The sequence below is a fragment of the Hyla sarda genome, unplaced genomic scaffold (genome assembly GCF_029499605.1).
Source record: "Hyla sarda isolate aHylSar1 unplaced genomic scaffold, aHylSar1.hap1 scaffold_26, whole genome shotgun sequence".
In the NCBI taxonomy this organism is placed as follows: Eukaryota; Metazoa; Chordata; class Amphibia; order Anura; family Hylidae; genus Hyla; species Hyla sarda.
Window position 1 is genome coordinate 287,573 of NW_026609289.1, and position 12,613 is coordinate 300,185.

Consider the following 12,613-nt stretch of genomic DNA (forward strand, 5'->3'; position numbering starts at 1 on the left):
TTCTGTGAATTAAAAAGATAATTAATACTCAACATCTTCCAAATCTGTATACACTTCTGTTCGTTAAAATTTTTGATGGGAGTCACGGTACTGGTTTCTTTTATTTCCTTTAGTAGTTTTTTGCTATTGCACAGATCCTGAACACTTTTACCTTTAAAATTATATAAGTTTAAAATTTTTCCTAAAATCATGTATTGAGGGGGTAAATTCAAAGAATAAGGGCAACTTAAAACTGTAGAAAACCAGCCGTTCCTCCGCATAAAATAACCAGTATTAAAACGAACAAAATAAGACCAGTAGCTATCTTTAAAAACAGTAGTAAAACACATGCTAAAAAACTTTATTAAAAGGAAAGCTTTAAAATCTGGAAAATCCTTACCGCCCCTGGAGTTCGGTTTTATCACAATTTGTCTCTTTAATTTTTCGCTCTTAGAACTCCAAAAGAAAGTAAAACAAGCTTTTGTTATTTTCTTTAGAACCATTTCGGGGGGTGGGAAAACCAGACTTAAATACAATAAAATAGGTAAAAGCACCATTTTTGTAATTAAAACCTTCCCTTCCATTGTAAGTTCTCGCATGTTCCACATACATATTTTCTTATTTATTTTTTGAGCCACCAAGTCCCAGCTATTAAAACCATTATTAGACTCGTCAAAGGAGACACCTAAAATCTGCACCGACTCAGACACAGGGACGGGCACATCATACAAAGGCATTCCGCCTATGTTTAAAATGTTACTTTTGTTAAAATTGACTTTAAAACCGGAGGCACAATTAAAATATTGAATCTGTTTTAGCGTCTTCTGAAGCGATGGGGTGTCCCTGCAAAACACCGCAACATCGTCCATGTACCCCACTACCTTCGCCTCTAGTCCCCCTCCTCCTGGCAGGGGGACTCCATGGATCTGCTTATCCTTTCGTATTGTACATAAAAGAGGCTCTATTGCGCAAATGAAGAGTAGTGGGGACAAGGGACACCCCTGCTTCACTCCGGAATTTAAAATCACGCCCTGTGTCTTAAAACCATTTACTAAAATTTTACTAGTACAGTTATCATAAAAAGCTCTAAGAGACAATAAAAAGCCATCAGGTATACCCATTTTCTCTAAAACCTTAAAAAGATAAAAATGTGACACCCTGTCGAAAGCTTTTTCAAAATCTATGGATAAAACTGCCAGCTTTCCTTTTCTTAATTTGGTGTCGCTAATTACATCCTTTAAAAGGTTTAGGTTCTCCCATAAACTCCTCCCAGGCACCCCACAGACTTGGTTTGTATGAATTATTTTATGGATTACGTTCTTTAAGCGGTTAGCACACAGTTTCGCCATTATTTTATAGTCGCAGTTCAGAAGGGTGATTGGTCTCCAGTTTTTGAGTTCCGACCGGTCTCCCTTTTTGAATAGCAGGGAGACATCACCCTTCTTCCATGAGCCTGGGAGGATTTTAGACTTAAAGACTTCCGTAAAAAGGGAGAACAAATCTTCTTTTAAAATACCATAAAAAGTAACATAAAATTCAATGGGTATACCATCCGGCCCAGGCACTTTACCTGTTTTAAAACTCTTGACGGTCTCTAAAATCTCCTGCTCTGAAATATTCTGCAATAAAAAAAGACTGTGAGACAGGATCTAAAAAATTGGTGATCTCCTTTAACGAGTCATTCATAAAACATTCATCAATCAAATACAGATGGGGATTCCCGACTAAAATCATTGTGATGAGAAACGGCATCAATCATATCCTCACCTGTCCCATCAAAGCCAAAGAGACATTGGAACAATGGAACATAACGGTTGAGCCCTTCCCATTCCCACCACTGAAAGAAAACCAATCCCTGGAACGAACTGTAACACCAACTTGAACCATCTATCCGAGGTGGTGATGCTCTGTTGATTATCTATTCTAGGAAGTCACTACCCATGTCAAATTTATTTTCTCTCTGGATGCAAGCTCACCCCAACTTGCACATGTTAAATCAGCTCTGTATTGTTATCTATTTTTTCATTCTAGTTATCACATTCTATTGGTTTAATAACAACTACTGTATTTATGTTGTTCACACTCTATTTTCTCCATACTTATTTAGGACATTATGGTATGATGTCTACATACTGTGGTCCGAGGTGCTCAGCCGTCTACAACTGAAATGCTACACTCCACGTTCCCTAAGGTATTATCTACTACTCAGAACCTCCTCTACGCAAATCATTTTCTTACACAGATAGATGACGCTTAAATTTTATAGCCATAATGTTAGGGGCCTAAATTCACATAAACGTAGAACTTTCCTATGGAACGACATTAAGGAATCTAATGCAGATATTATTTGTATACAAGAAACACACATTAGGGATCAAGATAGCAACAAATTTAAATATAAGCATTTTCCAAATATATTCATGTCCTGTGCTCCGACGAAGAAAGCTGGTTCCATGATTTTGGTTAGAGACACTGTGACATTCCATAAGAAACAAATAGAAACAGATCCACTAGGACGCTTTATTATCGTATCCTGCACAATCAATAATAAGGACTACACAATTGCATCAGTATATGCCCCGAACTCAGGCCAGATAAGGTTCTTAAATAAACTAATGAAAAAAATAAATAAGATTAAACAAGGAAAACTAATTATATGCGGTGACCTAAACTTAACAAACGACTTTAAACTAGACTCTAATTCTCAGAGTTCAAGAAAAGTTCTAACACTCAACAAATGGTTATTCACTGAAGGTCTATTCGACATTTGGAGATGTAAACACGGAATTGAGAGGGATTACACATTCTACTCTCAGACACACAAGTCTTACTCGAGAATAGATTATTTTCTAACTACAATTCATACAATCTCTGATGTTGAATTATGCACTATTGGCAATATAACGTGGGCCGATCATGCCCCTTTGTCCTTAACTATCTCCACACCTGATTTTCCAAAGAATAAATTTATTTGGAGGAATAATTCTTACATTATGAACCTACCAGAGGTCAAAAACAGACTCTATAAAAACTTAACTGAATACTTTAAGCTTAATGTAAACTCCACTACAAAGTGCTCAACCCTCTGGAATGCACATAAAGCTTATGCAAGAGGGCTATTAATCCAAGAGACTGCTAGATACAATAGAAACACGAAAGAAAACATCAAAAAAGTTCTCCAATCCATAGCAACCCTAGAATCCCAAGATAAATCGAACCACTCTCAGAACTTGGATATAAACACAAAACTAAAAGCAGTTAGGATAAAATTAGCTGAGTTATTGTCCGCAAAGTTTGATAAACAGATTAAAAGACTTAAATACAATTATTATTGTACTTACAATAAAGCATCTTCATTGATGGCCATGAGAGTGAAGGGTATCAACACTAAAGCTAGAATCCCCCACCTGATTAACCCACAGACAAAAGAAAAAATACAAAACCCACAAAGTATAGCAGATTCCTTTAGTAAGTATTATGAATCCTTATATAACTTATCAAATGACCCCTTAACAACACAACCAGACCCTGACAAAATAGACCTCTTTTTGAAAAAATGCAACCTCCCTCAACTACCACAGAATTGCATTACAGAACTAAACAACCCTATCTCTCCAAAAGAAATATCAGAAGCCATTACCTCCATGAAACTAAATAAATCCCCTGGGCCAGATGGTTTTACGTCAGAATATTACAAAACGTTTGAGTCCATACTTCTCCCCTATTTGGAACAATTCTTCAATGAATCAAAATTGAATGGACATTTCCCTAACGAATCTTTAGAGGCGACTATAGTGACTCTTCCGAAACCAGGGAAAGATCCGTCATGGCCATCTAATTTTAGACCCATATCCTTACTAAATAATGATGTGAAAATTTATGCTAGGATATTAGCTAATAGAATTTCGCTAGTCCTGTCCCACATTATACACGATGACCAAGTAGGATTTATGATTAATAGACAAGCAAATGATGGGGTCAGGAAAATAATTGATTTAATTCACTGGTCAAACAAAAATAAACATCCATCCATATATTTATCATTAGATGCAGAGAAAGCTTTCGATAGGATCCACTGGACTTATGCGTCTAAAGCAATGAAATCATTCGGCTTTCCTGATGAAATTATAAAATCCGTCTTTGCCCTATACAGCAACCCGAGCGCCTCAGTCCTGGTCAATGGCATTCTTTCAGTCCCTTTTCAGATAACAAATGGAACTAGGCAAGGTTGCCCCCTATCTCCATTATTATTCCTTATCTCATTAGAACCATTAGCAAAAATGATAAGAGACAATCTTTCCATCAAAGGCATCCCTATATCTAAAGAGAGCCAGAAAATAGGATTATTCGCAGATGACATAATCTTATCTCTATCTGAACCTCTCACTTCTCTCCCGATAGTACAAAATATTCTACACAGATTCGGCGAACTCACATATTACAAAGTCAATGAACCTAAATCTAATATTTTAAGCATTCATATTGACCCACCCACCAAGGAGCAATTAATGAGACGCTTCTTATACCAATGGGACCCACCGAAAATGAAATATTTAGGCATAATCTTAAACAAAAACATTTCGTGCATGGTGAAAACAAATTTCTCCACCCTAAAGTCAGATCTCCAATCCTCTCTAGATAAATATACGAAAGGTGAATGGAGTTGGATGGGTCGTTCCATCATATACAAAATGTTTATTATGCCCAGGGTTTTATATGTTATGCGATCCCTTCCAGTTTACGTGCCAGCCAACATACTAAACAGTCTTAATAAACAAATGACATCATTTATATGGGGTCAGTCTAAACCCAGAGTTTCCCTAGTGGCATTACAAAAATCTTTTAAACATGGAGGAATGGGACTACCCAATTATCATGCCTATTATAAATCTATTATTATCAGGCAATCCCTGGAATGGCTAATACCCCTAGAACAACAGAAACCATGGGTTAAGCTTGAATCAAATATTACTAACATAGAGAACTGGAGCACTACCCTATTAAATAAATCACGCTTCCAATTACTTAATAGACCTGGAATTCCCCCAACCCTCTCAATAGCGGGAAAAGTGTGGAGTTCGAGTATTATAAACATTGACAAAATTGAGGGTACCATGGACTCCCCGATACCACTCCAATCTCTCCAGCTCTTTCTCCCTAAACTGAACATTCTACATTGGGAGGATCTGGGCATTAAATACATCTCTGATGTACTTAGGAACAACAAAATGCTATCATTTGATGAATTACAGTCAAACTACAAAATACCCGAATCCGATAAAAAATATTACAACATTCTACAGAAGCACTTGCAAAAATTCCCTGAATCCTATTCTTCGCTCCCAAAAAGCCTCCATACTTGGTTCCTTGATCCTGTAAAGGAGAAAGAAAAGGGACTTAAAAACTTTTATTCCTATTTTAATGAAGACAAATGGTTAAACAAAAATTCGGGGATGGTACGATGGGAATCCGACTTGGGACAATCCTTCTCTGAATCTAAATGGCTGAATACATCCTTAAAGATAAAAAAAGCAACAGTATGTGCTAATTTATGGGAACATCATTGCAAGTTTGTCAATAGATGGTACTACACACCTAAAAAATTATCTTTGATTTTTCCTCACCTGTCGCCACTATGTTGGAGGGATTGTGGGGAACAAGGCTCCCTAAAACATATCTTCCTCACTTGTCCGGCCATAGTTACCTTTGTTTCAGAAGTAAAAAGTATGATTTTGAAATTGATCCCTCATTGCTCACAACCTAAAGATGAATTACTTCTATTACTTCTGGGTCTGGAAGATCTCCCAAAAAACATACAAACTCCGATTGTACACATATGTTTGTCATATAAAATGTTACTAGCCTCCAAATGGAAATCAAAAGAGATTCCACACATTAACGAATTAATAAATACACTGCTATCTCATTATAACTATGAGCTAATATTTTTTGGTCAAAAGGGAAAAAGAGATGAGTGTACAGCCTCATGGGAATCCTGGATTAAGCTTTATAAACCCCCATAGACCCTTACTATCTAAACTAAGTTATGATACAATTTAGCTTACTACACACAAAAGAGCGGTTCTTCGAGTGTATAAGACGGCTGACCCTTGTGACACCCTTGTGACACCTCGATTCTGAATTCTACCAAATACCAGACAACTGCCTGATTCAGCAATTTTGATTAATTTTGTAGAAGTTATGGAGACTCACTATTTTATTGTTTTATTGTTTTCCTTCTTATTGTTATTTTCTTGCTCTCAAATTTCAATTAAGGTCCCTTTGGACCTGATAGATCCTTTGTGAATATGCATGACACTGTTTGGATGAACAATTATGCTCCACCAGTCAAGGTTGTTATGCATGTTCATATGTAAACTCTGACACATCTGATGTCATAATATGTTATATGTTACATTTCTTATGTTTATAAAATTCAATAAAAACATTGTGAAACATAAAACATTCATCAATGTGTTTTACATTAAAAAGATCCGCATAAAACTCTTGCACCTTTTTTAAAATACCCTGTACATCATTCACTCCTTCAATGTTTTCTATTAACCTTCTATTTTCATGTATTTTCTTAAAAAAATACCTGGAGCAGGTCTCGTTTTCCTCAAGATGCTGTATTCGAGACCTAAAGATAATTTCTTTTCCTTTCTGCTCCAGGCACTTAGTTATTTCTTTTTTAAGATCATGTACCTCCTTCTCCACCTCCATCCCATGTGCTCTGAATTTGTACAGGGTTTGCAGACGAGTATTTAGGATATTATAAAATTCACGTTTTTCTTTAGCTTTCCTAACCCCAACACGGATAAAAAATTATTTTATTTTTAGTTTCATTTTTTCCCACCAGATACTGGTGGGAGTGTTGGGGTCTTTTACTCGTCTGCATTCCTTGTAAAAGGTGATAAAATCTGATAAAACCTGCGGATCTTCTAAAAGGGACACGTTTAACTTCCAGGCATTCCTACCAGTTCTCCTTTTAAAATCACTTTTAACTTTAAAATACAATAATTTATGGTCAGAAAAAACATTGGTAAAAAGATCACAGTTAAAAGGCAGTACTTGATAAGAACAAAAAATAAAATCTATCCTGGAGCTACAGCTTGCATTGCTCCAGGTAACACCGTCTTCCTCTGGTACGTTAAAATTACATTTTTTAAAAACATCAGTGAGATTAAAATCTAAAATCAAGTTTTTTAACATAAAAGACGTCTTATCATAGTTCCTACTCACTGCGTTCGAAAAACGGCGTTCTCCCCTTAAAATACAATTAAAATCACCTGATAAAACAAGAGGACTAGAATTGTTAATAAAAAGGGGTAAAATCTCCAACATTTTTATTCTTTCATTCTTATCAGGAGAACCATAAAAATTTAAAAACTGCCATTTAATACCATTAATAAAAGCGCTGACCAATAAAATTCTGCCTGGTAAAATTTCGTTAAAACTCTCAATTAAAACGTTCCCTTTAAAAAGTATGGCGACCCCTGCTGATCTGGACTCATTTGATCCAGACCAGACTGATGGACCGTGCACCCAATCATCTTCATATTCTTTATAATTTAATCTGTGCGGGATGCCACATTCCTGCAGGAAAAGGACGGAAGCAGCAAAAACCGACAAGTAATTAAATAGGGCAACCCTTCTTACTCTGGCGCTCACACTTCTCACGTTCAAGGACAGACCGGACAACTCAGCCATGGGAATGTACAAGAAAACGTCTTACACCTCTGATTCCCCCTCCGAAGCCTCATACCCCCCAAAATCTGACTCAACTGTACGCATAGAGGAAGCAGGAGAGGAGGCACCATCACTCAGCCGACCCCCCTCCTCCATCATGATTGAGGCATAGTTGTTCTCGGGCATCCTGGCAATCAGGGCTCCAGACTCATTGGGTTCTTCCACCTCTTGCCCCTCCATAGGGGTCGGGTGTTCACTTAGTTCCGTCTCTGGTACCTCAGAGACGGTCACCCCTGAAACCTCCTCCTGGCAGGGAGGAGGGGGGGTATCCCCTATGGGGACCTGTGGAGGAACGTCACTTGGGTTCCCTGCATCCGCAGGTACTTCCATCGGCTCCCCCTGGACCGCCTCCGAATAGAGTCTTCTGGAGCCCCTCCGCCTTTTAACCTTCACCTCTCCACCCGGATCATCGCTCTCAGGGGGACCCTGAGCCAGAGGTTGCTGAGGAGCGGATTCGGCCGCCGTCCGCTCCTCTCTTAACCCAGCATGCTCCTGGGGGCCAGTTTTTTCACCACTTGCACGTTTTTTGGCCATCCTCTGCTCTTTAGGGTCCCCTCCTTTTGCCTGAGGGGGGTCTTTCTCCTTCTCCATCTCACCGCTTACCTCTTGTGGGGGGGTAATCACTGGCTCTGCTTGCCTCGGCTGGTATCCCGGTTGCTGTCCTTGCTGCCTCCAGGGTTGCCACTGCTGCTCCGTCCTATGTCTGTGGGGACAAGAGGAGAAAAGGTGACCGAATTGTTGACAGAAATTGCACCTCCCTCCTCTTGTGCATTTCTCTGTCTCGTGCTGTGTGCTACCACATTTTTTGCATGTACTTTCACAGTTTTCTTTTGTGTGTCCATATCTGTGACACTTCCTGCAGTAGCTTGGCATCCCCGCATAAAAGAGGTCGCCACACATATTATTTATTTTAAAACGAGCTGGTGGTAGTTGTATTCCCCCTGGCAATCTGTCATCTTTTTTGCATGTAACCTGAAATCTCCACTTAGATGTCCAGATGCCACAGCTGTTCATGATTTTTCCTCTGCACTCAACCTTACTAAAATAGACTTGTAAAAACAACTCAACATCGTGTAGGTTGGCGAAAGGGGAATACATCTTTACTACCACCAGCTTAATATCGTCTAGAACGTGCTCAATAATCCGGACACCCTGAAGCTTTTTGTCTTTACTCGCAGCAGCTCTGGTAACAAAATCTCTGTGGATGCCATTTTGTGTGAACGTCACATCAAAAATTTTACGCTTCGGGTAGTCCTGGATTGCCAATATCTCGCCCTTCTGTATTCCGAAAACTCCTCCGAGCACGTCCTCTACTACGAATTTCAAATCGTCCGCCCTTTTGGTATCATCCGTGAGAATGACTCTCACAGTGTTTTTGATCCTTGCGTATGCCGGCACAGAACCTGGATCCGGATCATCATCCATGGTTCTAACCTCTCTCCACCCGAAGGTCTTGAGAGGCGATCGCCACTCGTTACCCTGGGACTAAGCCCTCTCCCCAATAGCAACAAGTGGGTGAAGCCCAGGCAATAAACCTGGGCGATCCCACAAGGCCGAGGAGAGGGGTACCCGAGTACCTTCTGACCAGATCTCCTGTATTACTACACTTGATCTTAGCCAAAAGGCCGAGAAGCGATAACCGTGAAAGGGGCGGGCCCAACAAGGTCCCCTTCATGGGCACTATCACTGCTTGCTGTCAGGGAGGCTGCCAGACAATTTCCCATGCACACTCTGGGCTGGGGGGCAGTCAACCACCAGTACACACAGCAGAACCTAAACCCATACCATTATTGCTAAGCAGCAAGACAGGGGCCCATTGCACTCCCACGGGGCCTTTTTAAATGCAATCCATAACCCGGATTTGCCAGGAACCCTTCTTACTCCTCCTACTTGCATGTGACACTGGGCTTAGGATCTGCATAGGAAACACACACACAAGCACACACCTACCTTTGTTGCCTGCAGATGCCTCCTTGGCTGTCCCCAAACGGTATCAAACCAACACCCACGGGAAGCTGTAAGCATAGAGGACATGCCTGCACCCTATTGGACTTACTTGTGTGGGTTAAATCCGGGTTATTTGACAACCTATGGCGGTGATGGTTCTGCTCAGGCAGAGCAGTGCTGATGCTCCTCATAAAGCTGTCGCTGCTGTGAAGGTTCTAGGCGACATCACAATCCCTATGGTTACATACACAACAAAGCTGGGTTGTTGTTGTTTACACTCTGCAAGGCCTGTGGAAGTGAGTGACATCATAGCACTGTAGTTCTAAGGGTTCTAGATGGATGCAACAATCTCCTGTTGCTTCTATGAAGGCCATAATAGACGACATCACCAACCAGCTCCATAGTCACATACACAGCTAAGGTGAGATGTTGTTTACACCTAGTGATGTCAGTGGTATTGAGTGACATCACAGCACAGTGCTAAAGCTCCTGGGCCTGGACACAGCAGCGGCTGCAATATCTCAACGGAGAATACGTTTATATATATATGTGTGTGTGTGCGCGTATATATATATATATATATATATATATATATATATATATATTTCTCCGCCGAAATCACTTTTAAACCCATTTCCACCTTTTTTTCCCTTCTCTTCCTCTTACTTTTTTTTCACGTTTTTTTACGTTTTTCTCCTTTTCGCCTCTTTTCTGGGCGTATTATTCTTCTTTTTCTTCTTTTTTTTCGTCTAATGCATACCCTATCAGTGCAGCAATGCTTATTCAATACCGCCAGCAGATGGAGACACTGGGGGATAATTTTCTGAGGATTTATACTGATTTTTCCTGTCTGAATTTGTCGCACAGAAAGTTGCAGGCCAAATATGTGTGACATTTCTGCGACTTTAGCTTCTAGAGCATTTTTACAACATTATACATAGGTGCTGAATACATAAAAAGCGACTGTTCAGCGACAGACAAGTCGCATCGGCTAAAAGTAGGCCAGAATGTCAGTCCATGTTGGAGCAGGTTTAGATACAGTCTAAAGCATAGATCTCAAAGTCTGTGCACAGAATTTAGCAAGGGCCTCGCACCTTCTGATGCATTAGGTAGGAGCACAATAGCATAGCCTAACCCTCTGTACTTTGGTCTATATTGATGCGGGACATAGACAGCCAGCTGATGACCAATCCATTAGTGCAATGGATGGCTGGAAGCATTTGTCTTTGCCTTTGCAATACCACAGAAGCAATGCATGGTCAATGTACAGCAATGACACACCTGTGTGAACAGCCAGGAGACCCCCCATGTTATGTTACATAGTTACATAGTTACATAGTTAGTACGGTCGAAAAAAGACATATGTCCATCAAGTTCAACCAGGGAATTAAGGGGTAGGGGTGTGGCGCGATATTGGGGAAGGGATGAGATTTTATATTTCTTCATAAGCATTAATCTTATTTTGTCAATTAGGAACATTCAGCACCCACCCGCTATAAGGCAGCTGCCTATCATGTCATGCCCTACCTACCTGCACAGGTGTGCTGGCTGCTCAGATGATCCAATTAAGGAGGCCATTTAGTCAGCAGCAGCAGAAGTCCTGTGCCTGGACGCTCCAACAGCGGCCAGAAACAAGCAGAAGCAGAAGCAGCAGCAGGAGCACCAGCTTTTGTTTTTTGGCTGCAGCAGCAGCAAGGCCCACAGGGCTGGCTAGCTGGCTAGCCAGCAAGCAGGTAGCAATGAAAGTAGGAATCTTTCTTTTTAACCCTGTAAGGGGGTGGTGCACTGTACCCGAAGATACTGCCATATCGGGTCAATGCATAGGGCGACGGAAGCAAGCTTCGAAATCGGCCCCCGTTCTCAAAAATCCATTTAATATATGGTCCCCAGATAGGGGACGTATCAGATATTAAACTGATAAGAACAGATTTTTTTTTTTTTTTCCTCAGTTACAGACTATTGTTTGGACGATCATCAGGTCACCTACCAAGACTCGTCACTTAAAACAATATCTGAAAAAACATCATACGGAAAAAACTAACTAAGGGAACCGAGTGCCAAGAAAAAGTGACCAAACAACAAAACAAAAAAACATGTCAAAAACAATCACAGAAATTGGTCAAAAACTTACAGCTTTCTCCTTTACGTACTTCTTATAAATTTTTCCATCGTGTATGCATCCAGATTTTCTCCGCTTCTTCTTCACCAATTCTCTTTTTGTCCAGTAGAAAGATAGTAAAAATCCTTCCTAAAAACAATCTTTTCAATTCCCTCGGAGAAATAACAACATTTTTAAAAACAAGCAAATTGCGTGAGTCCCATAAAACCTCTTTAAAAACAGAAAAAAGAATCCAATTAGTACGTGTATCTTCCTTTTTACTAAGATCTTGACCAATAAAAACTTTCTCAAAAGAAAAACTGTTATATCCAGTGAGTTGGATTAAAAACTTCTTTAAAAACATAAAAAATTCTTTTGCATAAAAACAGTCCCAATAAAGGTGCACTAAGTCTTCTCTACCTCCACAACCCTCTCTTGGGCATCTGTCACTTATTCTCAAACCTCTTCCATTTAAAAAAGATCGGGTTGGGAGGCAGCCATGAAAGGACATCCAACTAACGTCTTTTTGTCTGTTTGATAGTCCAATAACTTTAAAAAACTTCCAAATCTTCACAGACTGAGCATTAGTGCAGAATGGTACTTCATATAATCTCTCATTTTTCCTTATTTCTTGTTCTATTTTCTTTTTATCAGGTTCACCTAAAGAGCTCAAACCAAATTGATCATTGAAAGACCTGAGGAGCACATAGAAGGTAGGTATCACATGTGCTATGGGTCTCCTCAAATCCCTCTCACACCAGCCCCATTTGGAAAACAACCATCCTGCAAGGTATTTACTCATGTCTGCCGCCCTATTATTGCACTGTATCAATTTAAAAA

At 39.9% G+C, this 12,613-nt stretch overlaps 1 non-coding gene and 1 pseudogene across 1 annotated transcript; both read right to left on the reverse strand.

Annotated features, from left to right (window-relative positions):
* Positions 1 to 9,232: 9,232 nt before the first annotated feature.
* Positions 9,233 to 9,365, reverse strand: LOC130324162 (U2 spliceosomal RNA; annotated as a pseudogene).
* A 2,085-nt stretch (positions 9,366 to 11,450) lies between these two features.
* Positions 11,451 to 11,635, reverse strand: LOC130324173 (U2 spliceosomal RNA). Its single transcript, XR_008869260.1, has one exon. It is a non-coding gene; the product is annotated as a U2 spliceosomal RNA (small nuclear RNA).
* Between the last annotated feature and the right edge of the window lie 978 nt (positions 11,636 to 12,613).